The sequence below is a fragment of the Suncus etruscus genome, chromosome 9 (genome assembly GCF_024139225.1).
Source record: "Suncus etruscus isolate mSunEtr1 chromosome 9, mSunEtr1.pri.cur, whole genome shotgun sequence".
Taxonomy (NCBI): Eukaryota; Metazoa; Chordata; class Mammalia; order Eulipotyphla; family Soricidae; genus Suncus; species Suncus etruscus.
The window spans coordinates 454,825-472,938 of record NC_064856.1 but is presented as its reverse complement, the minus strand read 5'-3'; positions in this window follow the sequence as shown (position 1 = coordinate 472,938).

The window sequence follows — 18,114 nt, the reverse complement described above, 5'->3', positions numbered from 1 at the left end:
AGGTCCATCCTGGGTCAACAGCGTGCAAGGCAAGCACCCTACTGCTGTGCTACCACTCCCTCTCCTTCAGCTTGTACTCTTGACTAAAATATCAGCTTTGGCTTGGGATTTTGTTTTATTTTTAAAAGCTGGCATGGGAGGGCCACTCCTGATAATGACCAAGTCATGTGGTGCCAGCTTTAAAAATATGGATTTGTAAATACAAGGGATATATTCTACCATGTGAGCCACAATATGGCCATTAATCTAATTTTATTTTACTTTTTTAAAATTTAATTTTATTTGTCCAGAGCAATAGTACACCGGGTGAAGCAATTGCTTTGCATTAACATATGGCTTCAATTTCGGCATTGCATATGTTCTAGTGAGCATCATAGAAAGTGATCCGTGAGTGTAGAGCTAAAAGTAAGCCCTAAACACCACATGGTGTGGCCCTCCCAAAACGAATAAAGATACCCATGACATTCTTCAAAGCAGTGGGTCCAATACTTCTAAAATTCATTTGAAACAATAAACACCCACGAATAGCTAAAGCAATCCTTAGGAAAAAGAATATGAGAGGCATTACTGTCCCCGATTTTAGACTGTATTACAAAGCAATAGTTATCAAAACAGCAGGTATTGGAATAAAGACAGAACCTCAGGTCAGTGGAATATTTAATACAACTCTTGACAAACCTGAAAGAAGATATCAATAGCAGCACAATAATAGTGGGAGAGCTCAACACTACCCTGACACCTCTTGATGGTCAACCAGGTTGAAACCCAACAAAAGCATATTTGATTTGAAAAGAGAAATGGAAGAAAGTGGACTAGTAGATGTATATAGGGCACTCCATCCCTAGAAAAATGGATACACATTCTTCTTCAATGCACATGAGTCATTCTCCAGGATAAAACACATGCTGGTCCATAAAAGATATCTCCATAAAGTCAAGAGGATAGACATTGTACAAACTGTAGCATTAAATAATTAATGATTGAGCTGGATGGCTCAATGGATGGTGAAGGATGGAGGCCTTTGTTCTTAGGCCCCGGCCACGTGGCTTCACAACCCCCATCCAGCCGGCGGGTCTGGGGTTCAGGAAAGCGACGGAAATAGAACTCACTCACAGGCAGGCATCAGGAAGCATCATCTTTATTCATGCCCTATTCACCACATGTGTGTGGCCTATCTCATAACCTTTTAAGTATTCAGCCATTCTTAGCTACCCTGCATCTTAATTCCTTTCAGCCATCTTCCCTTTGGCCTCCATCCTGGTCCAAGACCAAAAGAGGCAAAGCCCAAAAGCCAAAGAGCGCAGCAGGGCAGAGCCCAGAGACCCCTAATCCCCAGGCTTCAGGGTTTATCTACCTATTCCAAGACCCCTCCCAGGAATGGGCCGGGTCTTGCAGGTAAGGTCACACCTAATATCCGGTTCCCAAGACCCCTCCCAGAAATGGGTGGGTCTCAGGTAGCTACACCTAAATCCAGGGTCTCAGATAGGTACACCTACATTTCCCCCTTTTCTGAAATATAAAGACCCTTTTGTAATTCTGACTCCACCTTTAGCTAAAGGTGGGTTAATATTTTCACGCACCAACATAATAGAGTGAAAATTAATATACCAGCCCTTTTCAAAAACATAACATTTTTGCAAAATATACTATACACCTGTAACTTAATATTCTCTTAATGCTTTTTTACCAAGCACTATTTCGGAACTTTCATGTTCCTACTTAGTCCTTACACCTAAAGTCCAGATGCTGGTTTGTCCCACGCTGATCTCACCACGTGGCTTCCTTTCATAGTTCCAGGTCCGCAGCCGGTCGGATTGTGCGGTTTCACCTTTTTGATTTGGAGGGTGGATTCCAGGCTTGCCGGTTTTCTGGAGCAGAGTTGAGCCAAGCTGAGCCGAGCCGAGCCTAGCCGAGCTGAGCGGAGCCAAGCCAAGCCAAACAGAGCCGAGCCGAGCCGAGCCGAGCCGAACCGAGCTGAGCCAAGCTGAGATGAGCCGCTTCAGGGCTAATTAGGAGCTTTTCGCCACTTCTTTGCAGCAGGATGGGCACGTTCTCTGCTGATCGTAGCTGCCTGCAGAACGGGCATTTTCTGCTGATCGTTTTGGCTGCTGCTTCTTTGCAGGGCGCATCTGGATGTTCAGAATTTTAAAAGTCCTGTCCGAAATTTTCAAAGTCGAAATCCAAATTCAAGCCAAAGGTTGTTTTCAGAAAATCAGTCCGCTTTCAATACAGTCTTTTTTCTCCTCCGTTTCCAATTTAGGCTTTTAATCAGTCTTTGAGGAGGCCGAGGTTTTTGTTTATTGTAACAAAGTGTCAGTCCTGGGCCTGTGATGGAGGTGATGCAAGCTTTCATCACCTTTGTTTCAATGGCCTTTGAGCCCCCAAATAGGGTGTCGGCCATCTTTGAAAATTGTTGCACGTGGCCCAGGGTTTTGGGCTCAGTGCACCCGAAAAGAGCCAAAATGAAACTGAAAAGCAGAAATCTCACCATCATCGCTGTTTTCTTGGGTCCAGGTTTCAAGTCAGAGTTCGGAGCGCCAGTTGTTGCATTAAATAATTATCGATGGGGCTGGATGGAGGTAGATGCCATCCCAGGCCACGTGGTTCCACAACCCCCATCCAGCCAGCGGGTCGCAGGCCCAGGTGAAAGCCGGAATCAAGACTCACTCACAGGCAGGCATCAGGAAGCATCATCTTTATTCATGCCCTATTCACCACATGTATGTGGCCTATCTCATAACCTTTTAAGTATTCAACCATTTTAGCTACCCTGCATCTTAATTCCTTTCAGCCATCTTCCCTTTGACCTCCATCCTGGTCAAAGACCAAAAGCGGCAACGACCCAAAAGCCAGAGAGCGCAGCAGGGCAGAGCCCAGAGACCCCTAATCCCCAGGCTCCAGGGTTTATCTACCTATTCCAAGACCCCTCCCAGGAATGGGCCGGGTCTTGCAGGTAAGGTCACACCTAATATCCGGTTCCCAAGACTCCTCCCAGAAATGGATGGGTCTCAGGTAGCTACACCTAAATCCAGGGTCTCAGATAGGTACACCTACACAAACTACCTTTGCTGATCACAAGGCACTGAAATTAAAAGTGAACTACAAAGAAACACAGAAGAAAAACTTTAACACCGGGAAACTAAACAGCTCACTACTGAACAACCAGTGGATCAGAAATGAAATCAAAAAGGAAATCAAAACATTCCTGGAAGCAAATGACAATGAAGACAAAAATTGTCAGAATTTATTGGACACAACAAAAGCAGTACTAAGAAAGTACTAAGACTTGCAAGCACACATCAGAAAGGAAGAGGGGCCTATATAAAAAAGCTTAATGACAAAATTTTTAAAATTAGAAAATGATCAACAAAAGGAGCCAAAAAAATAGGCAGAAGGAAAATACAAAGCTTAGAAAAGAAATCAATGAAATCGATCAACAAAAGCAAAAGTTAGTTCTCTGAAAAAATAAACAAAATTGATAAACCACTAGCAAAACTCACAAAGACATGGAGAGAGATAAATCTAATAAACAGGATGAGAAATGAAAAGAGGGAGACACCACAGAGACTGCAGAGTTTCAAAGGGTAATCAGAAACTACTTTGATAAACTCTATGCCATGAAATATAAAAACCTGGAAGAAATGACTAAATTCTTGGACTCTAATAATCTTCAAGTGTTAAACCAGGATGATCTAGCATATCTAAACAGACCCATCACTACTGACAAAATTAAAATGGTCATCAAGAATCTTTCCAAAAACAAAATCCCAGGCCCAGATGGATTCACTTGATAAGGTCTAACATTCATTTGAAAAGGTCTAACACCCATTCTGTTAAAAAACTACCATCAAGATGGGAATGAAAAGAAGTTCTCTCAGTATAGTCAAGGCTATCTACCACAAGCCAATGGTAAATATTATTCTCAATGGAGATAAACTAAAAGCCTTTCCTCTAAAATCTTACAAGACAAAGCCTGCCTCCCCACCACTGCTATTCAATATAGTGCTGTAAGTTCTTGCCATTGCAATTAGGTAAGAAAAAGATTTCAAGGGCATTCATAATAAGAGAGGAAGAAGTCAAGCTCTCACTGTTTGCAGATGACATACTATTTTTAGAAAACCTAGAGACTCTACCAAAAAGATTCTAGAAACAATAGATTCATATAGCAATGTGTTAGGATACAAAATTAACACGCAAAATTCAATGGCCTTTTTATATACCAATATTGATAGAGAAGAAATGAACATCAGAAAACCCAATTTCATTCACATTAGTGTCCCACAAATTCAAATATCTTGGAGTCAACTTAACTAAAGACATGAAGGACTTATACAAAGAAAACTACAAAACCTTGCTTCAAGAAATAAAAGAGAGCATGCAGAAATGGAGACACATACCCTGTTCATGGATTGGGAGGATTAACATTATTAATATGACAATACTCACAAAGGCATTGTATAGATTTAATGCAATTTCTCTAAGGATACGCATGATATTCTTCAAAGAAGTGGATCAAACACTCCTGAAATTCATCTGGAACAATAAACACCCACGAGTAACTAGAGAAACCCTTGGGAAAAGGAACATGGGAGGCATAATTTTCCCCAATTTTGAACTTTATTACAAAACTATAGTTATTAAAACAGTATGGTATTGGAATAAAGACTGATCCTCAGATCAGTAGAAGAAACTCGAATATTCAGTATATGCTCCCCAGATGTAGAATCAATGAATCATTAATAAAGGTGCAATAAATGCAAAATGGAGCCTCTTCAACAAGTGGTATTGGGACAAATGGTCAGATCTCCATCCCTGCACAAAGGTCAAATATAAATTGATTAAAGACCTTCATATCAAACCTGAAACCATAAGGTATGTAGAACAAAATGTAGGTAAAACACTTCATGACATTGAGACTAAAGGCATCTTCAAGGAAGAAACATCACTCTTGAAACCAATGATAGTGGAGATAACAGCTGGGACTATATTAAGCTGAGAAGCTTCTGCACCTCAAAGAAAATAATGCCTAAGATACAAAAGCCACTCCCAGAATGGGAGAAACTATTCACCCAATACCCATCAGATAAAGGGCTAATATCAAAAATATACAAGATACTGACAGAACTTAGTAAGAAAAAACATATAGCCCCATGAAAAAATGGGAAGAAGAAATGAACAGATACTTCCACAAAGAAATACAAATGGCCAAAAGACACATAAAAAAAATGCTCTACATCACTCATCATGTGCCAAAAGACACATGAAAAAAATGCTCCACATCACAATCATCAGGGAGCTGTAAATCAAAATAACAATGAGGTACCATTGTATCCCACTCTTCAGAGATGACATACATCATGAAGAACAAAAACAATAAATGCTGGCAGGGATATGGGGAGAAAGGAACTCTCATTCACTGTTGGTGGGAATGCCATGTAGTCCAATCCTTATAGAAAACACTATGAAGAATCCTCAAAAAACTGGAAATTGAGCTCCCATATGATTCAGCTATACCACTCCGAGGGATATACCCTAGGAACACAAAAATACAATATAAAAATCCCTTTCTCACATCTATATTTAAAATTACAATAATTACACTAATTGCACTAATTACAATAGCAAGACTCTGGAAACAATCAAGATGCCCTTCAACAGATGAATGGCTAAAGAATCTGTGGTACATATACACAATGGAATATTATGCAGCCATCAGGAGAGATAAAGTCATGAAATTTTTTTATACATGGATGTACATGGAATCTATTATGCTGAGTAAATAAGTCAGATGAAGAGTTATAGACACAGAATCATCTCACTCATCTATGGGTTTTTAAAAATTAAGGTCATTATTGTAATAAGGCCAGAGACAATAGAGTTAAGGGCCAAAAGTCCAGCTCACAGAATGAAGCTTACCACAAAGAGTGATCAATGCTATTAGGGCAATAACTACACTAACAGCTAGCACGACAATGTTAATGAGTGAAAGAAGTAGAATGCCTGTCTCGAATACAGGCAAGGGTGGGGGAGGATTGTGGGGGGCATTGGTTGCACTGGTGAAGGGGGATATTCTGTTTATGACTGAAACCCAACTACAGTCATGCTTGTTATTATGGTGCTTAAATAAAATTTTATATAAAAAAAGAAACAGAAGTAGTGTTGAACATTTGTAAAAAAAAAAACATGCCTTTTTGCTTCTTTCCGTTTTCAACACTAATTTTCTTGTAATTATGACATGAAAAAAATATACTCAACTAAAAAAATCTTTTCTAGAATTTTGTTGACACCACCATGGTCATATATATATATATATATATATATATATATATATATATACATAATACATATATATACACACAACAAGATAGTATCATTGATTCTAAAATGTAAAATATTCCTATTTGCTATAACATGGCTAGAACTGAAGTGATCATGTAAGGCGACATAAGTCAGAAGTAGAAAATCACACCACATATGCTTACTAATATATTCTATAAGTAGTAAAAAAAGAAAGTAGTGTCATGTGAAAATAAACTGACTATAACCACAAAACTATGATTATCAAAGAAAGGGAAAGCAGGCTGAAAGGAATTGAACAGTGTTGAAGGGACATTGGCAATTTGTTGGGGAGCAAGTTGTAATGACATTGTACTCCTAAAACAAATATTTATACTTTGCACACAAGTATTATGTTAGTAATGCATAAATGTAAATATTTTTCATTATTGAGTTCCAGACATACATTTTTTTAACAACAATCTATCCCATCGCCAGTCTTTACTTCCTCCACCAATATCCTCAAATTCCTTCCTGGCTGCCAACCAGCCTCTATACGCAATTTATTTTTCTTTTTCCCATTTTTTCTTCATTTTGGAATTGTGGTTTACAACAATGTAACAAGGTCTCATCCATATCACTTTACCTCTTTTTAGCTGCCAATCTTCATCTACAGTGACCATTCCCCTCTGTCATTGTTATAGCAGACCTTTCCTAGAATAGCTCCCCTCTTTGTACCCAGTGGTAAACTTCCTACTAATGACATATTCTCTTGCTCTTCAAAAACTAATGCTTATTCAATAAAAAATAAAAATATATTCATGTAAAGAATAAATTTCAGCATTGGTCGAGATAGAAAAATAAAAACCAGTGTAGATGAGACTAAATAGTGCTGAAGAGGGTGGGGACAGATACTACAAAAATGTTTCTTAGAAGTTGAGACCTTAAAAGAAATGCAAACTGGAGCAAGAAAAGCCCCTTCAACAAGTGGTGTTGTGACAATTGGTCAGCCATTTGTAAAAAAGTGAACTCAGACCTCCATCTAACATCATGAACAAAGGTCAAATCCAAATGGATTAAGGACATGATATCAGACCTGAAACCATAAGGTATATTGAACAACACATCGGTAAAACATTCCATGACATTGAGACTAAAGACATCTTCAAGGTGGAAACAGCACTCTCCATACAAGTGAAAACAAAGATAAACAGGTGGGACTATATGTATGTGTATATATATTGTTTTGTTTTGTTTTTGTTTTTGGGCCATACCCGGTGAGTCTCAGGGGTTATTCCTGGCTATATGCTCAGAAATTGTTCCTGGCTTGGGGGACCATATGGGATGCAGGGGGATCGAACCTCGGTCCATCCTAGAAATTCACAAGCAAGGCAAATGCCTTACCACTTGCTCCACCACTCCGGCCCTACAGATGGGAGTCTATTAAGCTGGGAAGTTTCTACATCTCAAAGGAAATAGATCCTAGGATACAAAAGTCACACACAGAATGGGAGAAACTATTCACCCAATACCCATCAGACAAGGGGCTAATATCTAAGATATACAAGTTACTGACAGAACTTAACAAGAAAAAAATCTAAGTCCATCAAAAAATGGGGAGAAGAAATGAACAATTTCTCAAAGAAGAAATACAAATAGCCAAAAGGCACATAAAATTGTTCCCCATCACTAATTATCAGGTAAATGCAAATCAAAATAACAATGAGGTACCATTTCACTTCATAGAGATGGCACGTATCACAAGGAACAAGAACAATAAGTGATGGCTGGGATGTGGGGAGAAAGGAACTCTCATTCATCGCTGGTGGGAATGCTGTGTATGAAAAACACTATGGAGATTCCTCAAAAAACTGGAAATTGAGCTCCCATATGATTCAGCTATACCATTCCTAGGGATATACCCTAGGAACACAAAAATCCAATACAAAAATCCCTTCCTCACACCTATATTTATTGCAGCTCTAATTACAATAGCAAGACTCTAGAAACAACCAAGATGCCCTTCAACAGATGAGTGGCTAAAGAAACTGTGGTATATATACACAATGAAATATGATGCAGCTATCAGGAGAGATAAAGTCATGAAATTTTCCTATACATAGATGAACATGGGAACTATTATGCTGAGTAAGTATTTATGCTGAAATAAGTCAGAGGGAGAGAGACACACACAGAATAGTCTCACTTATCTATGAGTTTTAAGAAAAATTAAAGACAGTATTGAGATAATGCCAAGAGATGAGGGCCGGAAGTTCATGCTCATGATATGAAACTCACTTCAAAGAGGGGTGAGTGCAGTTAGAGAAATAATACACTAACAACTACTATGACAATTTTAATGAATGAGAGAAGTAGAATGCCTGTTTGGAATACAGGCAGGGGGTATGGAAGGGGGGAGATGGGGTGCATTGGTGGTGGGAATGTTGCATGGTGAAGTGGGGTGCTCTTTTGGTGACTGAAGCCCAACTACTGTCCTGTTTGTAATCACGATGTTTAAGTAAAAAAAAAAAAGTCTAAAGCTCACGTGTGTGTGGTGAGTCTTTTCTTGGCCTGGCACATCTACCCCTTCCACTGCGAGTCTGAAGATGCAGGTAACAGCAAAGAAATAATCACAAGCAGTCAAAATTTCATCAGAGGCAGCTCGGTTTATTCCGTGGCCCTATCCGCCATGTGCAGACTCTGCGCCATGTCTGCCTAACTCATCTGTTTCTCAGGAGCTTTCTTTGTCTCCCTTTCTACTGCTCTACATGCTTCCTTGCTGCCTTTCCTTACCCCCAGGCAATACTATTTATTTATTTATTTATTTATTTATTTTTATTTTTATTTTTCTTTAAAAAGCCTACAGCACCCGGTATTCCCAGGCGATTTCCCATCCGAGTACTAACCAGGCTTGACCTGCTTAGCTTCCGAGATCGGGCATGTTCAGGGTGGTATGACCGTAGACACTTTTTATTCTTTTATGAAAAAAAGGAAGTTGGGGCCTTAAGAACATGTATACATGTTAAATATATGTATGTATATGTGTGTGTATATATATATGTTCTATTCTAAAAGTCAACATTTCCAAAACAAAAACACTCTTTCTTAAAAGAAGAAGAATTTCTTTGTAAAACAAAATTTGTATAACACACACACAAAAAAAATCTTCTGGGTCTGAAGCATATTTCAAAGTTTCTAAAAATAAATAACTTAAAATATCAGTTTCTGAGATTAGATCTAAGAAGTTTAAGAAAATACACATGCAACCACATAATTTTCACAATTCATCTGTTTTCCCCAAGCAGCGAGAAAGCATGAAAATCGTCATTTCAGTGCAACCTCAAGCCACTAGTTGGAAAAGAATAAGCAGAGTAGCTTCGTTGAGAGAAATGAACCTAAAGGTCATTATGTAAGAAATGCTGGCTGGCATACATAGGTCAGGATTGAGCAGGACCCGGAGGCCTTCACACTTGATTGATCCCTGGCCAGATCTGAAGTCCAGGTATACCTCGCTGAGGAGCAGGTGATGCTGGCTCTCGTCAGTATAGTTCAAGTCTGCCCAACCTCCCAGGCCATCGCCCATCTGGAGAGAACTCTCACATCTAGGCAGTTCTGGAGCTGAATTCACACCCAGACCTAGAAGCTGGGCACTTAGCAGAGGACCTGGCAGCTCTACTCGCTGCTTACTCCTCCATTGTCGAGCAGCAGTTTTGCCTGCCCTGTCCAACTGAAAGGTCACTTTTGGCTACTCAAGTCTGAAGAGTCAGTTTCAGTGGAAACGAGTTGGGCTTCTTCTGCTTATGGTCACTTCTTCAACTAGATACTTAACATGTCTATAAAGATATTAGAAAGAAGTCCAATGGAACTGCCAAAAAGCATGACTGATCTGGTTCAGTCGCAGGTAGGAAACGTTAGACTTTACAACAAATGTTCATATCTGTTCTTTGATTTTGGCGTTAAACATTTTTTAGCTCAGTAGATGCAGCTGGGAGCAAACTTCTTCTCTATCCCCTGCCTTGTCTAAACGGTCTGAAGGTTCTTGCTTCCAAACACAGAAGTGCAGGGTGATTTTGGAGAGGGTGGTGTGAATATCAGTAGCAAAAATGCAGAACTGACTCGGGTGCTGTCTGGGGGCTCCAGATGCGTTCTGAACATGCTTTTAAGATGAGTAAAGGCTTAGGAGACAGCACGCCAGCTTTCTTTATTTGTGCCAGGGTAATTCGGCTATTTAGTGGAAAGTGTGAGCATGGATACATTTTCTGTTTGGTTTTTCGGGCCACACCCGTTCTATGCTCAGGGGTTACTCCTGGCTAAGCACTCAGAAATTGCCCCTGGCTTGGGGGGGACCATATGGGACACCGGGGAATCGAACCGCGGTCCTTCCTTGGCTAGCGCTTGCAAGGCAGACACCTTACTTCTAGCGCCACCTCGCCGGCCCCGGATACATTTTCTTTACCAGTCTCAATGGTGTTTTCTACTCCAGGCTGTGTCTGTGAGTCGAGCGTGAATGTGTGCATGGATGTAGCATTGCAGCACTTTGGCTCAAGGCCATATGAGTGTGTGGACATCCCTACTGCGGGCTTTCTGCAGCACCTGGCATCTTTTTCAGCTATGGGAAAGGCATCCCAGGGAAGTGCCAGTATTTTAGATGTTCAAGGTTGCCTCTCAACAATGCTGGACAAGTCATTAGCACCCCAGGTATTCTGTCCTTCCAAAACAAATCTTGAGGGTTTCAATGGTGACAGAGAGATAGTACAGTGAGTCGGGTATTTGACTTGTGCTCTTCCAGGAGTGATCCCTGAGCTCAGAGCTAGAAGTAAGCCTTGAAATTTACTAGGTGTGACCCCAAAACAAAACAAACAAAACATTTCTAGGAACAACTGAGCCATACCCAGCGATGCTTAGGCTCTGTGCTCAGAAATCGCGCCTGGCAGGATTAGGATGTGATGCTGGGGATAGAACCTGGGTCTGTCCCATTTCTGCTGTGTGCAAGGCAAATGCCCTATCTCTGTGCTATCACTCCAGCCCCTGACCTAAGTCCCCGAGCACTACTGGGGGTTGTCTCCCCTAGAAAAAAATGAAATGAAAATGACATGGTTTGAAAGATCAAGCTGGATACTATAAACATATTGGTTGCAAAAAGAAGAGCAGAGTTAAACATGATTGCAGCAAATCAGAGCATAAGGGAGGATCTCTGTCAGTGGATGTGATAAATCCTGGATTGAGCAGGGAGAATGTTTGTGTCTAGACACAGATTGTGGCTTTATATCACCCTTTTTTTTTTTTTAAAGAATTCTTTTGGGGGTTTTGGTCACACCCAACTACCCTTACGGCTTACTCTGGCTCTGTGTTCATGATCACTCTTGGTACTTCTTTGGGTACCCTCTGAGGGCCAAGGATTTGAAACGGTTGTAAAGACCACAGCCACATGCTGGCAAATGCCTTAATCTCGGTATTAGGTTTCTGCCTGTGCCATGTTCTGGATCTATCACAGACTCCAGTTTACCTTCAAGGGGTGTGAAGATTCTAAGTGCTTTTTAACTTCTCCATCTTTCTTTCTCTGTAAAAATAAACTTGAGAGGATCATAAAAAAATTCTCATTTAGTTAAACTTTATTATTACTGTAAACACCAATGCAAAAAATAACCTCAAATCAACTACAAGATTAAATAAGAAAATAATAAAAGCAAGCTTGTAAATGTGATAAATTAATAATCAATATGCCTAATAGACCTACTGTTTCTAGAATGAAACTTAGTGTCCCATAAAATGAATGGTTTTTATCACTAAAGGTTAGTTATTGAATTATGCTTATTATATATTTCCACATGTGAATGGATATATCTGACATGGGAAAAAAAGTATACATTACGACTAAAAAGAAATAACCCAAACTAAGACAAGGCTTAAATAAAAAATTTTAATTAATCTATGGAATTTTATCCATACCTGATGGCAAACTCATTTGCTGAAACAAACCACTGGGAAGAGTGGTTGCCTTTATAAAATCTTGGAAGAAGCTAGTTCATAATTTTTCAAGAAGCTTCCCTTATCAATATCATGATTTTTCTGAAAGTTTAATCTTCCAAAAGTCAATGTACAGTGAAAAATATAGTTTTTGTGACACTCTTCTTTTGAAATTGAATTAAGTTTTTCTGAATTTAATTAACATAATATCTGGTATCTAGTTCAGTTATTCATTCTAAAAGTGCATTGTGGGAAATATTTGCTATACTGTCACTCTGTAGCTAATTAAGTTTAAATTATATAGTTAGATATCCATCGAAAGAAGCAAAGATTAGAGGCAACAGTTCGTTTAAAAATTCACATTCTCTAAGCTGATCAGGCATGCCACATTAAACAAGAATGCTCTATCAAGTGCTGTGTGTGTGAAATGAAATAAAGTGTAGAGCATTTTAGAAAGTTCTAGTATATTCTCATTCTAGAATTTTAGAATGAGATGTCCTAAAACCTAATTTGGTGGAATTTATGGTAAGATGAAAGACACGTGATTATCTTGACATGAGGATATTTTTAATTGACTAGAAAATAAACTCTATGTAGTAAAAAAAATACTAAGAACCTGAAGTTGAATAGATAAGGTATTATCTTTTTTTAAATTCAGTTATGGGCTTTGACAAATTTATTTTTCCTAAAATGTAGCCAGTTAAAAAGTAAATGATATTATACCTATAAAGTATATTGTTAAGTTGACTTTTGTATAAAAAGATGGACTGCTATATTTGGAGTGATGAATAAGCACTAAAGAACAAATCAGAAAAATGTCACAGAACATACTGATTTTTCTCCCTCATTAGTTATACTTTCTTATTCCACGACACGGCTTTTACTCTGTAAAACTTTGTCTTCAAAAGAACTTTAAATCTGTTTTTGTGCTTTTTTTGGCTTGACAATATTCCTTTTCCATTACTTTCCCAAGCACCCAGTGTCTTCTCGTTGCACCTGAAGCTGGTTTAAGATCCAGGGCAGGCAGAGACTCTGAATGGAGGAAACACAGAGTCGGACTGACAGTAAATAATACGTAATTGTTATGGCGTTCGTCTAGGATGATGAACACTAAATCTCCCACCTGAAAATGTCTAATAGCTATCTTTTCAGAATGCCTTATAGATACTGAAGACATGCTCTGAGACATCAGTTTTTGATTTAACCGCTTGTTTTCTTCTTCTTTCAACTGTAAAGTTCGTTCTTTTTTTTAAGTTCCTTCTAACAGCATTATTCTCTATTTTTCTTCAGAGAGCATATGGATATTTTCCTGATAAGATAAGATATTATCTTAATGAGACAGTTTGAGATTTATTAAAATTTAGAAAATTTACTAGCTCTTTAAAAAAGACCTGTCTTTAATAGAGACTCTTTCTTTAAAATTAATATAAAATGTACTCTCAAATAGGCAAAATTCAACTCAAAATTTAAATGTTAAAATGGGCCAAATTAAACTCAAGAAAGAAGAGGCTACAATTAAAAAAGTAGAAATCAACATAATACACAACATCAACAACAAGAAAAATAAAAATCACATGATTATATCAATAGATGCAGAGAAAGCATTTGATTTTTTTTTTTGTGGTTTTTGGGTCACATCCGGCAGTGCTCAGGGGTTATTCCTGGCTCCAGGCTCAGAAATTGCTCCTGGCAGGCACAGGGGACCATATGGGGCGCCGGGATTCGAACCGATGACCTCCTGCATGAAAGGCAAACGCCCTACCTCCATGCTATCTCTCCGGCCCCGCAGAGAAAGCATTTGATAAGGTCCAACACCCATTCTTTTTCTTTTTTGGTTTTTGGGTCACACCCGGCAGTGCTCAGGGGTTACTCCTGGCTCTATGCTCAGAAATTGCTCCTGGCAGGCACAGGCTAACATATGGGATGCTGGGATTCAAATCACTGTCCTTCCGCATGAAAGACAAACACATTACCTCCATGCTATCTCTCTGGCCCCAAACACCCATTCTTGATCAAAACTCTCAGCAAGATGGGAATGAAAGGAACCTTTCTCAATATAGTTAAGGCCATCTACCACAAGCCAATGACAAATATTATCCTCAATGGAGACAAACTAAATGCCTTCCCTCTTAATTCTGGCACAAGGCAAGGCTGTCCTCTCTCACCACTCCTATTCAACATAGCACTGGAAGTCCTTGCTATAGTGATTAGGCAAGAAAAAGATATCAAGGGAATCCAGATAGGAAAGGAAGAAGTCAAGCTCTCACTGTTTGCAGATGACATGATACTCTACTTAGAAAACACTAAATAATCTACCAAAAAGCTTCTAGAAACAATAGACTCATATAGCAATGTGGCAGGCTACAAAATTAACACACAGAAATCAATGGCTTTTTTATATACCAATAATAATGGGGAAGAAATGGACATTAAGAAAACAACCCCATTCACATTAGCACCAAACAAACTCAAATATCGTGGAGTCAACTTGACTAAAAATGTTAAGGACCTATACAAAGAAAACTATAAAACCCTGCTCCAAGAAATAAGAGAGGACACACGGAAATGGAAACACATACCCTGCTCATGGATTAGCATGATTAACATCACTAAAATGGTAATACTCCCCAAAGCATTGTACAGATTTAATGCAATCCCTCTAAAGATACCCATGACATTCTTCAAAGAAGTGGATCAAACACTGTTGAAATTTATTTGGAACAATAAACAACCTCGAATAGCTAAAGCAATTCTTGGAAAAAAGAATATGGGAGGCATAACTTTCCTCAACTTTAAACTGTATTACAAAGCAATAGTTATCAAAACAGCACAGTATTGGAATAAAGACAGGCCCTCAGATCAGTGGAATAGGCTTGAATACTCAGAGAATGTTCCCCAGACATGCAATCACCTAATTTTTGATAAAGGAGCAAGAAATCCTAAATGGAGCAAAGAAAGCCTCTTCAACAAGTGGTCTTGGCACAACTGGCTAGCCACTTGCAAAAAAATTGGAATTAGAAACCAAGCTAACATAATGTACAAAGGTAAAATCCAAATGAATTAAAGACCTCGATATCAGACCTGATACCATGAGGTATATAGAACAACATGTAGGTAAAACACTCCATGATATTGAGACTAAATGCATCTTCAAGGAGGAAATAGCACTTTCCAAACAAGTAAAAGCAGAGATTAACAGATGGGAATATATTAAGATGAGAAGCTTCTGCTCCTCAAAGGACATAGTGCCCAGATTACAAGAGCCATCCACTGAGTGGGAGAAACTATTCACCCAATACCCATCAGATAAGGGGCTAATCCCCAAAATATACAAGTCATTGACAGAACTTTACAAGAAAAACATCTAATCCCATTAAGAAATGGGGAGAAGAAATGGACAATTTGTCACAAAAGAAATACAAATGGCCAAAAAGCATATGAAAAAATGCTCCACATCACTAATCATCAGGGAGATGCAAATCAAAACAACTATGAGGTACCATTTCACACCACAGAGATTGGCGCACATCACAAAGAATGAGAACAAGCAGTGTTGGCCTGGGATGTGGAGGAAAGGACTCTTATTCACTGCGTCCAATCTTTATGGAGATTCTTCCAAAAACTGGAAATTGAGCTCCTATACGATCCAGCTATACCACTCCTAGGAATATACCCTAGGAACAAAAAAATACAATATAAAAATCCCTTCCTTACACCTATATTCATTGCAGCAATATATACTATATAGAGCAAGACTGTGAAAAATGGCAAGATGCCCCTCAACAGATGAATGGCCAAAGAAACTATGGTACATATACACAATAGAATACTATTCAGCCATCAGAAGAGATGAAGTCATAAAATTTTCCTATACAAGGATGTACATGGAACCTATTATGCTGAGTGAAATAAGTCAGAGAGAGAGAGAGAGAGAGAGAGAGAAAGAGAGAGAGAGAGAGAGAGAGAGAGAGAGAGAGAGAGAGAGAGAAAGATGCAAACTGGACTCACTCATTTATGGGTTTAAAAAAATGAAAGACATTTTTGCAATAATTTTTAGAGCCAAAAGAGAGGAGGGCTGGAAGTTCTAGCTCACCTCATAAAGCTCACCACAAAGAGTGATGAGCTTAGTTAGAGAAATAACTACATTGAGAACTATCCTAACAATGAGAATGTTTGAGGGAACTTGAAAGCCTGTGTAGAATACAGGGGAGGAGGGAGAAATGGGACATTGGTGATGGGAATGCTGCACTGCTGATGGGAGTGTTCTTTACATGACAGAAACTCAACCACAATCATGTTTGTAATCAAGGTGTTTAAATAAAATATTAGAAAAAGAAATGTAGAAATTTTATTTTTGATAAATTGAAGTTAACATATATACATGTATATATATGTCATATCTGGAGATGCTCAGCATATATTCTGGCTCTGCACCCAGGGATCACTCCTTGTGGACTGAAGAAAACATGTGTGTTGCCTGGAATCAAACCTAGGATGAGCCTGTGCAAGCCAAGCACTCTAATTACCGAGTCCCATTTTTTTATAATGAAAATATAAAAGTAAACAATAATTACATTATTAAAATCAGCAAGTACAATAGAAAAATTGATAGAGGACACAATGAAAAATGTTAATATCATTTAATTTCTTCTATTGTTATTTTTTAACTTACAATTTTTTGTTATTTTAAATAATATATGTATTTGAGCACCATGATTACAAGCATGTTTGTAGTTGGGTTTCAGTTATAAAAAATAACACTCTGCTTCACCAGTGCCCTCCATAAACCTCCTTCACTCCCTGCCTGTATTTGAGACAGGCATTCTATTTCTCTCACTCACTATCATTGGCATGACAGTTGTTAGTCTAGTTATTTCTGTAACTAAACTCACCACTCTTACTGGTAAGCTTCATATCGTGGGCCAGTCCTTCCAGCCCTCCTCTCTATTGTCTCTGGATGCTATTACAATAATGTCTTTTATCTTTCTTAACTCCCACAGATGAGTGAGACTATTCTGTGTCTATGTCTCTCCCTCTGACTTATTGCATATCCTAGATTACAAAACTTTATTTGATGTGTTGAGTGCAAGATATTTTCCCCATTCTGTTAGCTGTTTTCTGGTTTTATCCTATGTTGTTTTGTGTTTTTTTTTTTTTTTTTTTTTGCCATACAAAACCTTTTTAGTTTGATGTGGTCCCATTTATTTAGGTTTAATGTTATAGCTCTTGCCATTGGCATTCTATCATCAAAGGCATTTTTGAGGTATAATTCTTGGAGTGTTCTGCCTATGTCTTCCTTAATGAACTTTATAATCTCGGGTTTGATTTCAAGGTCTTTAACCCATTTTGAGTTGACTTTTGTGTAAGTTGTGAGGTATGGATCAATCTTTAATTTTTTACAGGTGGTTATCCAATTGTTCCATTACCATTTATTGAAGAGACTGCCTTTGTTCCATTTCAATTTCTTGGCTCCTTTGCCAAATCTTAATTGGCCATATATTTGGGGTTATGTCACTGGATGTTCTACTCTGATCTGTTGGTCTGAGACTCTGTCTTTGTTCCAATTCCATGTTGTTTTGATCACTATGGCTTTACAGTAAAGCTTCAGGTTAGGTAAGGAAATGCCACCCAGTTTCTTTTGTTTTGTTTTGTTTCGTTTTCAGTATAGATTTGGCTAACCTAGATCCTTTGTGGTTCCACACAAACTTCATAATTTATTGTTCTAAGTCCTTAGAAATGAATCAGACTTTTTTTTTTTAAGATAAAGTTAGGTGCAGGAGCAATAGCATAATCAATAGAGTCTTTACCCTGCATGCAACATACCCGGGCTCAGTCCCAAGCACCTCATATGGTCCATGGCCCTCCCAGGAG